General features: G+C 46.0%; 1 protein-coding gene across 5 annotated transcripts in view; it reads right to left on the reverse strand.

Moving 5' to 3' along the window:
* Positions 1-1,686, reverse strand: part of sec16a (SEC16 homolog A, endoplasmic reticulum export factor) — an 83,179-nt gene extending 81,493 nt beyond the window's left edge. For all 5 annotated transcript variants that reach the window (XM_072240430.1, XM_072240427.1, XM_072240428.1 and 2 more), the window contains exon 1: positions 1,599-1,686. The gene's annotated coding sequence lies outside the window, so the exon portion shown is untranslated. The remainder of the gene's footprint in view (positions 1-1,598) is intronic.
* Positions 1,687-17,005: the final 15,319 nt, after the last annotated feature.

The following is a 17,005-nucleotide window of genomic DNA, read 5'->3' on the forward strand; positions in this document are numbered from 1 at the left end:
CACAACTTTCAACAAAAGCATACTAAAACAACAGAAGGATCAAGATACTGCTACCCTGACTAATCTGATTTCTAATCAAATCTTCACCTGAGAAACCACTCCTTTCCCCTGCCCTCCCACGACCAATAATCTCCCTTTAAGGACTCTTTAACCTGTTGTTTCATTGAGCACATCTACGTGAAACACTGTTGTCCTCACCAGCCAGATCATGCTCTTTTCTCGCTGCTACCATTAGGCCTCAGGACTCACACCGCCAGCTTCAAGAACAGTAACTATGCCTCAACTATCAGGCTCTTGACCGGAGGATAACTACACTCATCTATTGAGACGTTCCCACGACCAATGATCTCCCTTTAAGGACTCTTTATCTGGTTATTTCATGCTCCCTTTATTTATTGCTATTTATTTGCATTTGCTTTTTCTCAGTTTGTTGTCTTCTATGCTCTACTTGCTCTTTCATTACAGTTATTGTTCTATAGGTTTGCTGAGTATGCCCACAAGAAAAAGAATCTCAGGGTTGTGCTTGGGACAAACATGTACTCCGATAGTAAATTTTACTTCGAACAAGTACATGGGTTCAATGCTAAGATCAAATAAAATTCCTGGCCCCAGCCATTCCATCTCGTATCAACTCCTTTTACTTTTCTTAGGCTCCACATCCCAAATAAACATCGATCTCAGTTTCAAAGACAAATACCATCTTTGTCGCAACACAAGCCAAGAGTCTTTGGCTCGTAGGAAACTTACTGAACAATGACTGCATAACCAATAAGGTGGGTGGGGAAGAGAAAAATACGTGGCACTGACTCTGAAAAAAATAAAGTATGGAGAATGCTGGTTAATTAATAGATTACCATTCACTAGGACACCAAGGAGAAGTTCCCCACCCTTTAAAATAGCATGAGATCTTCTACATTTGTGTGCACACAGGGCTTCAGTTTAATATTACCATCATTATCAACAAGCCTTCGCATGCACCCGTCAGGAGAAGGCTGTAATGTTTAAAGATGTGCACTGTGTACAGACAGTTCTAATGCAGCCCTTGCGACAGATTAGTGGCATAACGTGACAGGCAAGGGGGAGAGATCTCCACAACAGGGAAAACTAAAATCAAGTTTTCAAGTGCTGGGGATTATATGTAACATAACAGAAAATCTTGGAAACACTCGGTAGGTCAAAGAGCATCTGTAGAAAGAGAAGCAGTTCACATTTCAGATCGAAGATCTTTCCACATATGTTGACCAACATGTTGAATGTTTCCAATGTCCCCAACTCACACTCAACAATTGCCCCTCGAAAACACCCAGAAGCTTTACAATTTCCAGTCTCAACTAAGTTCAGAGGTTGCCCCTGCTCATTCCCTCCAGCCCCTCCGTCCACCTCCCTCAGCCTCTCCAACAGTCCAGGCTGTCAGCTCCCACATCCTCTCAGCGACCCGGGGTCCTCCCTGTCCGCCGATCCCCTAGCTCTCACCCTCCCCATCAGGCCTATGGTACGGCAGCCTCCCACCACAGCAAATGAGCTGTCACCAAGCTCAGTGCAGTCACCTCCTCCCCTTGCATTGTCCAGCCAGGCCCGCTAAAGGAGAATAGGCTCACCGAACACAGAGCCGAAGACCGAACGACTACACTCCGTTACACAGGCCACCGGGCGCTCGGCGCCATCTTCACTCGCCAATCGGCGACGTGTACATCATGACGTCATGCGCACTCGACGTCATGGCGTACTACGGGACGAAAAAAATCCGCAAACCAATTTTTCTAAAAAGGTATTTATTTTTTTCTCAACCTATATTTAAATGTAAGTACTTCGTGATTTGTTGACATTAGTTCGGTGATTTATAAATATAATATTTTAAAAGTTAAAGTCGGTAATCGAAAGCTTCGTATTTTTGTAACGGAAATAGCCGGATGAAGCCGAAGTCGTAAAGGGCAACTTCATCGATTGTGGAACGCCTAAATGTCTTCATTATAACCTTCCAAGTTTCTCCTCTAAATATTTACTTAGTTTGCTTTTGTAAAACATTGTTCAGTTTCCTTGCACTTGTCTTTCAGACTATTTGCATATCAAAAAGCCAACCAGTGTGTTATAAAAATTCCCTTTGTGTTCGGCTTTGTTTCGGTGCCATTTCAAAGTTCAAAGAAGTGATTTTATTATTGAACTACATGTTTGTCATCACATACAACCCTGAGATTCGTTTTCTTGTGGGCAGACTCAGTAAATCCAATAGTCACAATAGAGCCAATGATAGACTGCACCCAACGGGGCAGACAACCAGCCTGTAAAAGGCAACAAACTGCAAGTACAAAAAAATACCAATAATAAAAAATAAGTAGGCAATAAATATCGAGAACATGAGGTGGAGTCCTTGAAAGTGAGTTCATAGGTTGCAGGAACAAGTTGTCTTAAATCGGTACAGGTCAATGGTTTAATTTAATATCAGAGAATGTATACAGTATACAACCTGAAATTCTTACTCTTCACAGACATCCACGAAACAGAAGGAAAAAAAATGAAAAAAGAATAATGGAAAATGTTAGAACCCCAAAGACCACCTCACCCTCACACACACAATCTCCAGCAAAATCATCAAAACCTCTCCCCCTTGCTCCAGCAAAAGCATCACCCCCCCACCCACCATGTAAGCAGTAGCAAAGCCCCCGGAGACCATGATCTACAGTCCAGTCATTTGACATCTCAAGCAGGTTCATTCTCATTCTCATTCTCATTCTCATTCTCATTCTCTCTCTCTCTCTCTCTCTCTCTCTCTCTCTCTCTTCCCCCCTCCCTCCCCCCTCCCCTCTCTCTCTTCCTCTCTCCCCCTCCCCCTCTCCCTCCCTTCCTCTCTATCTCTCCCCCTCTCTCTCCCCTCCCCCTCTCTCCCTCCCCCTCCCCCTCTCCCCTCCCCCTCCCCTCTCCCTCTCCCTCCCCTCCCCCTCTCCCTCCCTCCCTCTCCCTCTCCCCCTCCCCTCCCTCTCTCTCTCTCCCTCCCTCTCCCCCTCCCCCTTTCCCTCTCCCTACCACTCCCCTACCCCTCTCCCTACCCTCCCCCTCCCCCTCTCCCTCCCTCTCCCTCCCTCTCTCCCTCTCTCTCTCTCTGTCTCTCTCTTGTGAACTACTGTATTTCTCTTTGGTGTGAAGATGATAGATAATTGGTTTATTATTGTCACGTAGCAATTTTTTGTCGGCGCCATGCATTGGAATACATAGTAATAAAAACCATAAATTGCAATAAGTATATATAAATTAAATTAAATAAGTAATGCAGAAAGAGCAGAAAATTGCTGAGGTAGTGTTCGTGGGTTCAATGTCCATTCAGAAATCTGATGGTGGAGGGGAAGGAGCTGTTCCTGAATCACTGAGTGTGGGTTTTCAGGCTCCGGTACCTCCTGCCTGATGGTAGCGATGAGCAGAGGGTTGATGGGGGTCCTCAATGATAGATGCCGCCTTGTTGAGACATTGCCTTTTGAACGTGTCCTGGAAGCTCGTGAGCCTAGTGTCCATGATGGAGCTGGCCCAGTTTTTTTTAACTTTCTGCAGCTTTTTCCAATTCTTTGCAGTAGCATCTCCACACCAGAGTGCGATGTGACCAGTTAAAGTGCTCTCCACAGTACATCTGTAAAAATTTGCGAGTGTCTTTGGTGATATACTGTACCAATTCTCCTCAAACTCCTTACGAAATATAGCTGCTGTTGTGACTTCTTTGTAATTGCATCAATATGTTAGGCCCAGGACAGATCCTCCGAGATGTTGGCACCCAGAAACTTGAAACTGCTCACCCCTTCCACTGCTGATCCCTCGACGAGGACTAGTGTGTGTTCCCCCAACTTCCCCTCCTGAAGTCCTCAAACAATTCCTTAGTCTTACTGATATTGAGTGCAAGATTGTTTCTACAACACCACTCAACAAGGTGAACCATCTTGCTCCTGTATGCCGGCTTGTTACCTTCTGAAATTCTGCCAACAATAGTTGAGTTGTTGGCAAATTTATATATGCCATACGTGCTGTGTCGAGCCACACAATGGTGGGAGTAGAGCAGTGGGCTATGTACGCATCTTCAAGGTGCACCAGTGTTGATTGTCAGCAAGGACGAGATATCAAAGGTTCAAAGCTTTATTGTAACGTCAGAGAATGCATACAGTATACAGCCTGAAGTTCTCACTCTTCACAGGTGTCACAGACACAAACATAGAATGAATGATAGAAACATCAAAGCCCCGAAACCCCCCACCCCTCACAAGAGCACCAGCAGAAGCACTGCCCCCCTACCCACTGTGCGGGCAACAGCAAAAGCCTCCCCCCCCAAAAGAGACCTTGATCTAGAATCCATCAAAAGCTACAGTCCACAACCCAGCACTTTGGCATCTCAGACAGGCTCTGTCTCCCCAGCGAGGGAGAGAGAACTCACTCCTGCCACAGTGAGAGCGGAGACCAGCAACTTGCAGTTCTGAGGTCACAATCTTCTGAGTCGCTTCTACAAGCTCCCCGTCTCGAGGACCAACATGCTCTCACCCTCCATCAAAAGAAAGAGAGAGGTATGGCTCGAGTACAGGGGCCGACCTTCTTCCAACAGCAGCCTGACACCGGTACTGCTGTTGTCCAGATGACCCATGGCCAACTGGAGAGCCAGTGAGGGGGCATCCACTCTGGACCTGCAGTGACCATGGGCAAATTTCAGCAGGTCTGGGTCCTTGCTTCGGCAGGAGATGATTCTAGCCACGACCAACCTCTCAAAGCACTTCACCACAGTAGGCGTGAGTGCCACTGGGTGACAGTCGTTGAGGCAGCTCACCCTGCCCTTCTTGGGCACTGGTATGGCAGCCATGCTTCTGAAGCAGGTGGGAACCACCGAAAGCAGGGAGAGATTGAAGGTGTCCTTGAACGCTCCCGTCAGTTTGCTGGCACCGATTTTCAGAGCCCTAACAGATACGCCATCGTGGCCTGAAGCACATCGGCTCTGACAGGCTTCCTACAAAGCAAAACCTAACATGGTGAACGGCTGTGGCTCTTCACTTCCGGCTGGGCTCAACGGCTTTTATCCATGTTCTAGAAGGGAGAATAAACCTACACCTGTGCAAATCCCTGCAGGACCTGGTGACCCTGTCATCACTGGCTCGGAGGCCGACATCAGAACATCTTTCAATCGCTGCCGATCGTTCTCCATGGGGAGCGATCAGTGGCCGCCTCCGCGTTCACCCTTGATGCTTCGATCTTCCTCGCCGCTTCAGGATGGAGTCATTCCTCGTCTCTGGTCTTGTCCACGAGTCAGCTTGTCGGCACCCTCACCCACCTCGCCCCTGCTGCCTCTGATCTCCACAAGGCAGCTCTCCAGACACAGCACAGCGCTGGATCCTTCGAACAAGTTCCAAACTGTACGCCGCAGGCTCCAACAGTTTCCCTGTCACAAACAAGACAAAAAGAACAAGCAGAAGGCATAGAAAAAGTGTAAGAATTGGAGAAATTGGCTACCTGCAAGATGTCGCCCGAGGAACTGTTGTTCACTAGCGCCATCTTGACCGGAAGATTGTTGCTGTCAAGGTGCAGTGCAGGTAGACAATAAGGTGCGAGGGCATAACAAGGTAAGTTGAGAGGTCAAGAGTCCATCCCATCATACAAGAGGCCAACAGCCTGAAGGTGTGTGCTTGCAGGCTTTTGTATCCTCTGCCTGTTGGGAGAGGGCAGAAGAGGGAATGCCCAGGGTGAGAGTGGTCTTTGATTCTGTCCGGCTAGTTTTCCAAGTGGCATGGAATGCAGACAGAGTTTATGGAGAGGTGGCTGACCTTGCGATGTGCAGAGCTACGTCCACAACACTTTGATCATGGGCAGAGCAGTTGCCATACCAAGCTATGATGCATCCAGAAAGGACGCTTTCTGTCATAGTCATACTTTATTGATCCCGGGGAAAATTGGTTTTCGTTACAGTTGCACCATAAATAATAAATAGTAATAGTCATGGAAATAATAAATAGTAATAGAATAGTAATAGAAAATAGTAATAAATAGTTGCATAGTAATATGTAAATTATGCCAGTAAATTATGAAATAAGTCCAGGACCAGACTATTGGCTCAGGGTGTCTGACCCTCCAAGGGAGGAGTTGTAAAGTTTGATGGCCACAGGCAGGAATGACTTCCTATGACGCTCTGTGCTGCATCTCGGAGGAACAAGTCTCTGGCTGAATGTACTCCTGTGCCCAGCCAGTACATTATGTAGTGGATGGGAGACATTGACCAAGATGGCATGCAACTTGGACAGCATCCTCTTTTCAGACACCACCGTGAGAGAGTCCAGTTCCATCCCCACAACATCACTGGCCTTACGAATGAGTTTGTTGATTCTGTTGGTGTCTGCTACCCTCAGCCTGCTGCCCCAGCACACAACAGCAAACATGATCGCACTGGCCACCACAGACTCGTAGAACATCCTCAGCATCGTCCGACAGATGTTAAAGGACCTCAGTCTCCTCAGGAAATAGAGACGGCTCTGACCCTTCTTGTAGACAGCCTCAGTGTTCTTTGACCAGTCCAGTTTATTGTCAATTCGTATCCCCAGGTATTTGTAATCCTCCACCATGTCCACACTGACACACTTTCTATGTCACATCTATGAAAATTGATGAGGATCAATGGGGACATGCCGAATTTCCTTAGCCTTCTGAGGAAGAAGATGCACTGGTGTGCTTTCTTGGCCATGACATGTATATAGTCAGTCCAGAACAAGCTACTGGTGATGCTTACACCTAGAAACTTAAAGATCTCAACTGTCTCCATCTCAGCGCCATTGATGCAAACAGGGATGTGTGCTCCATCCCATTGAAGTCAACGGCATGCTGTTCTGTCTTGCTGACATTGGAGGGGTGGGGAAGGTCTTTGTCATGTCACCGGGTCACTAGGTTCTCGATCTCCTTCCTGTTCTACTTGTCGTTAGTCAATCTGGGTGAGAGATTTGATTGTGTACAAGACATGGCAGTTTTAGATAAAGTCAACAAAGAAAGACAGCTTCCATTAGCCGACAGTAATGGTCTAGAGATCATACATTGAAGATCTTAGGCAAGATATGCAGCAGGAATGTGAAAAACCAGTTCTGCAACAAGTGGTGATTTGTGATGGTGACGAGGAGGTGCACAGGGGTGAGATGGATAGACTGGTTGGTGTTGGAACAACAACCCTGGACTCCACTTCAGTAAGACCGAGGAATTGATTGTGGTCTTTAGGTCGGATAAGGCAGAAGAACACACACCAGTCTTCACTAAGGGGTCTGCAGTGGAAAAGGTGAAGTTCTGAGGTTCTATCTTGGGCCTGATGTATTGATGCAATCGCAGTGAAGGCATGCCGGTGACTGTACTTCACTGGGGGTCTGAGGAGATTTGGTGTGTCTCTGGCAAATTTCTACAGATGCATCGTGGAGAGGCCTCTGACTGGTTGCATCACCGTCTGGTGCGGCAGCTCCGAGGCGCAGGATGGAGAAAAGCCATGGCAGCTCCATTATGAGCCCTAGCCTCCTCGCCATCGAGGACGTCGTCAAAAGGCAGCGCCTGAAGAAAGCAGCACTCATCACTAAAGACCCTCACCATCCAGGAGGTGCCCTTTTCTCATTACTGCCATCAGGGAGGCGGTGAAGGAGCCTGAGGATGCACACTCAATGATTTAGGAACAGCTTCTTCGCCTCTGCCATCGGACTTCTGAACAGTCCATGATCGCTTCCTCGCTGCTGTGCTCTCTTCGAGCACTACCTTTTTTAATATTTCTTTTTAAATTATAGTAATATCTTGTGTCTTGAACGGTACTGCAAAACAACAAATTTCACAGTGATGGCGAACCTTAACAAAAAAGGTAATATAAGACCATAAGAAATAGGAGCAGAATTAGTCCATTCGGCCCATTAAGCCTGTACCACCACTCCATCGTGGCTGATTTATTATCTCGCTCAACCCCTCCCGTAATGACCCAGAACCTGTTGCCTACAGGGATGCGGGGAGTGTGGATAGTCAATGAAATGGAAGGTGGATATGCATTTGTGGGAAATAAGCTCACAAGGCTTTGAGAATAGAATGAGAGGAGATCTTATAGAAACATATAAAGTTATGTAAGGAATGGATAAGATCGAGGCAGGAAAGTTGTTTCCTCTGGTCAGTGAGACTAGAATCCCAAGATTCCAGGGACCAGGTTTAGGACGGAGATGAGGAGGAACTGCTTTTCCCCAGAGAGTGGTGAATCTGTGGAATTCTCTGCCCAATGAAGCTGTGGAAGCTACCTAAGTAAATATATTTAAGACAAGATTGGATAGATTTTTGCATAAGGGTTAGGGGGAAAAGGCAGACAGGTGGAGATGAGTCCTTGGCTAGATCAGTCATGATCTTATTGAATGGTGGAGCAGGCTCAACGGGCCAGATGGCTGACTCCTGCTCCTATTTCTTATGTCTCATGTTCTTAGATTAGGGAAAGGGAGGGACTGGATTGACCTGCAGAGAATTGACTTGGTTAGTTCAATGCTTTCCCCTGTGACATAATGGTTAAGTGATGCTTTGCTGAAAGTGGTTACTATGGGAGTCAATTGGAGAAATATAAAAGAACGTGGGAGGAGGGACTGTGGCAGAGAGCAGTGGTCAAAGCCAGCAGCCGTGTTGCCTCCAACTGGCCTATGATTAACCTTCCAAGAAAATGCTGGTGTACAGGGCGCAGTTTAGCAATAATGGTGTCAGCTGACTTCAGGGCAACTAGTTCTGTGAAGAATGTCCCAGACACTGAGCCTGGTGCATTGACCAGCTCTCCCATTTGATTTGGATCAGGTGGTCCATGCCGTCAGCTCTTCACGCTTCATCCCACTACCAGCTTGATTTGAGAGAAGTTCCCAGTTCACTGTCAGAAAGAACTGGGAAACGAACCAAAGTCCAAAGGAATCAAGAGATTCAGACCGGTGTCGATTAAGGAGCCCGAGCAAACCTTATACTGTGGGGGTGGAGTCTGACTGTGGTCACACATACATGTCAGCTGCTTACTAATGCAGCCATAAACTTCTAGCAAGTTATTGTATTATCCTCAGTTACGAAGGGAAACTAAATGGAAAAACAAAAACTGCAGAGGCTGGAATTCTGAAGTGAAAATTCAGTGGCTCAGGCAGCATCAGTGGAGAGAGAAATGGAGTTAATCTTTCAGATCATTGCACCTTTATCAAGAAAAGTCCAATTAGGAAAAATTAGACTCTCAGAAGACAGAAGTTTTCCCATGTCCAGTGTTTCTTCCTCTACATAGGCTGCCTGGCTTGCTGTTATTTTGTATTATTGAGTGGTAAGCAGTTCTACCATGAGCGATGGTGGAATTTCAGTCAACTGATACAAATTTCTGGCCATATGCGTTGTGAATTTTTTATCCATTCTTCTCTCTTTCTCCTCACAGATGTTCTCACTCCTGGAAGTTCTCGAACAGCACCACCCCCCACCCTCAAAAATAACCATATAACAATTACAGCACAGAAACAGGCCATCTCGGCCCTTCTAGTCCGTGCCGAACTCTTACTCTCACCTAGTCCCACTGACCTGCACTCAGCCCATAACCCTCCATTCCTTTCCTGTCCATATAGTTGTCCAATTTAACTTTGAATGACAACATAGAACCTGCCTCAACCACTTCTGCTGGAAGCTCGTTCCACACAGCTATCACTCTCTGAGTAAAGAAGTTCCCCTTCATGTTACCCCTAAACTTTTGCCCTTTAACTCTTAACTCATTCCTCTTGTTTGAATCTCCCCCACTCTCAATGGAAAAAGCCTATCCACGTGAACGCTATCTATCCCCCTCATAATTTTAAATACCTCCATCAAGTCCCCCCTCAACCTTCTACGTTCCAGAGAATAAAGACCCAACTTGTTCAACCAATAAAGATTCTCATTTGCAAAGGTCTAAACCACTGAGGTAAACTGACTTCCTGCCTCCTCAAAACCTTCCCAACAACTCTAAAACAGAAGGTATTCTCTGCTCTGGGCGAGTCTGAAACACCATCCTGAACAAAATATCCCACCTGCACTCTGACTGTTAAACCTCAATACTGGCACATCATGACTGTACTTTGGCTCCCTGACACTTTCAACCCTCCTCAGATGTGAGAGAAGGTAAACTTGAGAGTGAATTTCTTCGCTGCAGTTTTTAGAACATTAGCTGAAATCAACCTGCTTCCAATGTCTTTGAATTTTAGTTGGAACCAGGCCTTTTTGAGTCCTTGTTTGTCAGGAGGGGCAACAATGCGGAACCAGATGGTTTCTGTGGGATGGACGTTCGATGCGACCGGTCACCGATTCTCACTGATGCACCACAGGAAGCTCCCTCTCTGGATGCCAGGTGTGTGGCGACTGCTCTACCCGCGACCACGAGGAACTGCAAAGAGTCGTGGACTGGGCTCAGCGTGTCACAGAAACAGCCTCCCCACTACGCACTATCTATTCTCTTTGCTGTAAAGCAGCCAGCCACACACAAAGATCCCCACACACCCCGGACAATCTCTCTCCTCCACTCTCCCATCAGGCAGAAGATGCAAAAAAGCCTTAAAGCACACACCACCAAGCTCAAAGATGTCTTCCCTCCCACTGTTATCAGATGCTCAAATGGACCTCTCATCCATTAGGATAGATCCTTGACTTTACACTCTGCCTCGTTATGATCTTGCACTTTACCATTTACCTGCACTGCACTCTTTTGGTAGCTGTTACACTTTATTCTGCGTTCCTATTGTTTAACCTCAACGCGCTGCGCAATGGTTTGATCTGTGTAAACAGTTTGCAGACAAGCTTTTCACTGTATCCTGGTAGATCTGACAATAATAAACCGATAAATTTGCCTGTCCCCTAAAACCCTCACTAATTTTTATAGATGCACTGTAGAAAGCATTCTTCCAGGGTGCATCACAACCTGGTATGGAAGTTGTCCTGTCCAAGACCAGAAGAAGCTGCAGAAGATCGTGAACATGGCGCAGCACATCACACAGACCAATCTTCCATCCGTGGACTCACTTTACACCGCACGCTGTCGGAGCAGTGCTGCCAGGATAATCAAGGACACGACCCACCCAGCCAACACACTTTTCATCCCTCTTCCCTCCGGGACAAGGCTCAGGAGCTTGAAGACTCGTACGGCCAGATTTGGGAACAGCTTCTTTCCAATTGTGATAAGACTGCTGAACGGATCCTGACCCGGATCTGGGCCCTACCCTCCAAATATCCGGACCTGCCTCTCGGTTTTTTTGTACTACCTCACTTTCCATTTTTCTATTTATGATTTATAATTTAAATTTTTAATATTTACTATCGATTTGTAATCCAGGGAGCGGGAAGCGCAGAATCAAATATCGCTGTGATGATTGTACGTTCTAGTATCAATTGTTTGGCGACAATAAAGTATAAAGTAAAGTACTAACACCAATTTTAAAAAAAACCAAGTGTTCCTTCCACAAACAAGAGAAGATCTGCAGAGGCTGGAAACCCTGAAGGGTCTCGGCCCGAAACGTCATCTGTATGCTTTTCCATAGATGCTGCCTGGCCTGCTGAGTTCCTTGTGTGTGTGACAGTAGGTGTCCCTTCCAATGAGCTCAGTCCTTGGGAAACTCTCTTCCATTCTTGGCCTGCAGTGGGGTGGGGACAGACGGATGGAGGGATAGGTTCACACAAGCCTTGAAAAAATGCAGTATTTCCCCGTTGACCCCTGTGAGACCGCGGAAGCGAAGGAGGGGGATTTGGATTGAGAGCCGCAGATCCAAGTGCCAGGAACACAGAGAAGTCTTGCGTCAATGACAGGTGTACACCACCTCCTAAAATATCCACCCAGCCTTCCCATCAGTATGGCAGAGTCAGGGGCTCCGCCATTGCCCTCATTAGTCAATTTAGAACCGGAGTGGAGGCAAGTCATCCTCAGCCCTGCAAAGGTTTGCCTCGGAGGGGAGAGGCTGCACTGCAGCAGCTTGCCAAATCCTCTCTATCGGTACGTGCAAAACCTACAACTGCTACCGGCTAGAGGGACATCCCGGCAAGGTTAAAATCGACAATGAATCCTGTTGGCTGTAACGTGGCCGGTGGTACGATTCCAGCACCACTCGCATTCGTTTTTGCTCACCTTAGCATCGGCGGGTCCAGAGTTCGAGGCCTAGTGTTCGGTGCTCAGCGGGCCCCGGGGTCAGTGCCGAGGGTCGAGGCCCCGGGGGTCGGTCGCTAGTCCACAAGTTGAGGCCTGATGACCAGAGCCTCGAGTCTGTGAACCTTTGCGAGTCATCTCGGGAAGTCAAGGTCTGACGTCTGCAAGCCCGAGGCCGGCTCTGCTGGCGGCTGCAGGTCGAAGGCGGCCTATCCTGAGGGGGGTGGGAGTGTGCGTTGGATGGGGGCTTATGTTGCTGTTGTTGTTTTGTTGCTTGTGTTCTGTGTTGACACACTTCACTGTACGCTTCCATGTCCATATGACAGGTAAGCTTGAACCCGGACTGTTCCGTTCGCAGCTCCCTGCTCCACTCCGCCATCTCCGCCAACCACTCCTCCTCTACCAGTGCATCCGGAGGAGAAACAACACCTACCCCTTTACCTCATCCCTTGCCACCGTCCAGGGGCACAAACGGGTGAAACTGTGTGACCTTCCTGCCCGTGGTGCCCTGCCATGCATAGAGCTCGGGAGCCATGCTTTCTCCCACGTCTGGCCACATTACAGCCAACAGGATTCATTGTCGATTTTAACCTTGTTAGTCAACTCATTTCTATCAAATCTGGCCAGCTCTGCTGCCAGGTTATCTGTTTGTCCACAGTACCTCAGTTTTCCTCACTGTCTGATCTGACGAGCATTCCCTTCTAACTCGTTTTGGCTTCAGCAAAAGCTCAGTCCTGCGCTTCACTGTTACCTTTTAATGTTCTATTGGTCTTTCTTTCTCCTAAGTGCTCTCATTCATCCATTAACCAGACGGCTTGGTAAGCAGCTTATCACCATGGCAACCTGGGCCTCGCTCTACCAGAGGTATTCCCTTTGTCGTATCCGTACCACCCTCTCTGAATTTAAAACTTGACTTTTCACTTTGCCAGTCCCGGTGAAGGATCTACAACCCAAGTGTTAGCTGTTCCTTTCTCCGCAGATGCTGTCTGACCCGCTGAGTGTTCTCTGCTTTCATTTGAGATATTGATTCAAAACGGACAAAATAGTCCAGCAAAAGGCGGAGAAAGTGCGGAGGCATGAAGATGGGGAACCGTATGAAAGACAGAGTCAGACTGACTTACTGGTAGCAGTCAGACAAAGAGGAACTGATATGAATCAAGGAAGTGATCAGTAGAGAATGAATCATCTAATTGTGAATAATTGGGCCATTGGTTAATCAGGACAGACAGTTATTTGGAACAACTCTTAAAGAACAAAAACTAATTGAGAAAATTGCCTGGATTCTCTTTGTTTATTTGAGACACTCTGTCACTTAATTGGGACAGGAAACCGTTGCAGAGCAGTTTCTAACCAGTGTCAGTGGCATGCAGTTAGACACCCCAACATGCTTACAGCAAGGGAAGGAGGAGGGGAGGGAACGTCGACTCAGACCATGAGAGGCCCGCGTAGGGCATTTTCATGCCTTACAAAGCGCAGATTGGAAGTCTGTGTGGGGCGCCACTCCTCGCACAGACTAGAGCAATGTGTGGTTAAGTACCTTGCTCAAGGGCACAAACATGCTGCCACAGCTGAGGCTCAAACTAGCGACCTTCAGATCACTAGACCAACGCCTTAACCACTTGGCCACGTGCCCAACACTACCATGCTTACAGCAAACAGCTTTTAAATAGCATCACTTGCGAAAAACACAGTGAATTTCGGTCACTGGCGAGAAATAAGCAGTAAGACCATTCAGGTCTGTTTTGCTGGCTTGGAGATGTCAGAAACAGCCAAGAGTAAAAAGGAAACAATTTCATTATTTCAACATGTTAGGAACTCAGAAGAATTTGAAGGCATCAATCTTGAATGTTGCAATAAAAATGAAAATTTAGAGGATGCAGTCATCGAAAGCGTTGTATGAGGGCAATCCAGGTGTCTCTGCTGATTTTGTTAATTTACAGTCAAAAGAACGTGATACAGATGAATTCCTCCATTCATAATTATTAGGAAATAATACACAGTTTTATAATACTGTAGAAGTATTGGTAGTGTTCTCATTTGTTCTGGAGTTCACTTAAATACATTATTTGTTACTCAGTTCGTCTTTTTTATATACCTGTTTAACTATTTCCATGAAACTTCTGCTAATTGTGGCAGATTGTACTGGCCCCGATGTGTCCCGGTTAACCAGAATCTGCTGTATTGAACAGATCTATACAGTACCTTTAAGAGCTATCTGAACCATCTTGTTGTGTATTTAATATTTCAGTAATATTTGAGTGATCTTGTGTGTATATACATATATATTATATACCGTTCGAGCAAACGTGTTCATTTAAATAATTAATTACCGGTTATCTGTATAAATACGTTAATTGCCTACGTCATCACGCTACCCACATGATACATGTGCACCTCGTTTAAAGTAAAGATGAAGCCAGACCCACATTTCGGACACCCCCTCATCTTCATTTCAATTAATTTAATGTTTTGAAGTTACGAAACGTAACACATACTGTAGGTTATGACTTCTGATATATTGTTGAGTCAGCCACTGCTGTTACCTGAGTTGTATTCTCCAAAGAGAAGGAGATACATGTTAAGGAATTTTAGCGTTTGGTACCTGCTATACCATTCAATAAGAACACAGCTTACCTGTTCTTAATTATGCCCTGTGAGACGCTGCTAGAAACCAATCTGGTGAATGCTGTTACATTCCCTCTGTCTCAAATACACACTTCCCTAGACCTGTGTTCAGCAATCTAGATCAGTTCCACCAGGACTCTGTGTAAATCCTGTAAAACCCCTGTATGATCTTCCAGTAAAGGGCAAAATACTGTACTATTTTCCTTCTTAATAGCTAGGCATAGCTGCATGCTGAATTTCAGTGATTTATGTATGAAGGCACTCCAGTCACTCTGAACACCAGCATGTTTCAAACTCTCATCATTTCAAATATACTTTGTTTTTCTGTGTTTTTGTTTGTACCGGAGTGGTTGACATAATTTTTTTTTAGATTATGAGAACACTCAGTCCTCTTTTATTGTCATTTAGAAATGCATACATGCATTAAGAAATGATACAATATTTCTCCGGAGTGATATCACAGAAAACAGGACAGACCAAAGACTAACACTGACAGAACCACATAATTATAACATATAGTTACAACAGTGCAAAGGAATACCATAATTTGATAAAGAACAGGCCATGGGCACGGTAAAAAAAAGTTTCAAAGTCCCGAGTTGATCGACTCCCGAGTCCCTGATAGCAGGTGGCAAAAGGGAGAAACTCCCTGCCATAAACCTCCAGGTACCGACAACTTGCCGATACCTTGGAAGCAGCCGACCACAGCCGACACTGAGTCCATCGGTCCGAAAACTTCGAGCCTCCAACCAGCCCTCCGATACAGCCACCTGAGCACCATCCTCTGCCGAGCGTCTTCGACCTCTCCCTAGCCGCTGAAACAAGCAAAGCCGAGGATTTCGGGGCCTTCTGCTCCGGATATTCTGGTTACCACACAGTAGCAGCGGCAGCGAAGCGGGCATTTCAGAAGTTTTCCAGATGTTCCTCCGTACTCTCACGTCCGTCTCCAACAAATCAGGATTGTGCACTGTCCCCTACTTGACAGATAACAGATATTCATCACGGAAGTGGCCGCGCGTGCTGCCGTCGCGCCGCCATCTTCTCCCCCCTCCTGGGAGGATAATTGGTTACATTCCATCTATAATGTCCCTTCTCATTTATTTCACCTGATTATATCTTTACAAAGCTTCTCCACATGCTCCTCGTTACTCACTGCCACTCAACTCCCATCGGCAGCAAACCTGGAAACATTGCACTTCACTCTGCCGTCTGATCATCGATACAGGTCGTGAACAGCTGGGAAATGGGTTCTAATCGCAGTGGCACTCCACAAGTCACAGCCTCCCAAACACAAAAAATATCAGGTTTATTAGAGGCTGGTGAATCTGTGGAATTCATTGCCACAGTCAGCTGAGGAGGCCAAGTCATTTGGCATATTTAAAGCGGAGGTTGATAAATTCTTGATTTATAAAGGTGTCAAAGGTTAAGGGGAGAAGGCAGGAGAATGGAGGTTAGGGGGTTATTAAATCAGCCAAGATGCAGTAGCAGAGCAGACTCGATAGCCTAATGACTTATGGTCAGCCATGCAGGAATCCATTCCTTACACTTCCCCTAATCCCAAGTGTACAATTTTAAAAAGATGAATGATTGTAGAATACTGAAATTTCAATACACCACTTGTCCAATCCAATCTGCCTGTTACAGCCTCAAAAATTCTAACAGATCTGTCAAATGTGACTTCCCTTTTACAAAACGGAAAAGTTTTGTAAAACTTTACTTTTTGAATCATTTGTTGAAAATCATATTATTTTCTGAATGCTCTGTTGCCAGATTCTGCATTTTCCTTACTGTTCATATGAGGCTAACTGGACTGTCATTTCCCTGCTTTCTTTCTCTCCTTTCTTTCCAAAATAGTGGAGTAACATCTGCTTCTTTCAGGTCTGTGGGAACCATTTTAGAATCGGTGCATTCATTATCTCCATAGCATTCTCTTTCAAAACCATGGGATATAGGTCTAAACATCCTTGGATTTTTTGTTAGCTTTTAGTCCCATTAACCTGTCCAATGGTGTTTCTTCAATTAATGCTAATATCCTTCAGCTCTTCATTAACTCTAGGCCTGTCACCACGATTGCCTGTAGTTGTCCACTATTCCCTTCCACAAAAACAAACACAAATTTTTTAATTTACCTGCCTTATCCCCCATCATATATTCTCCTGCATCATATCTGTAAAAGACTCAGTTTAATATTTGTTAGGTTTGACCGGAAGCACCACCTGCTTAAAGTCTTTCTCAACAGCAATGAACCCTAGGACACTGTAAGATAGA

The sequence above is a fragment of the Mobula birostris genome, chromosome 22, assembly GCF_030028105.1.
Source record: "Mobula birostris isolate sMobBir1 chromosome 22, sMobBir1.hap1, whole genome shotgun sequence".
NCBI lineage: Eukaryota > Metazoa > Chordata > Chondrichthyes > Myliobatiformes > Myliobatidae > Mobula > Mobula birostris.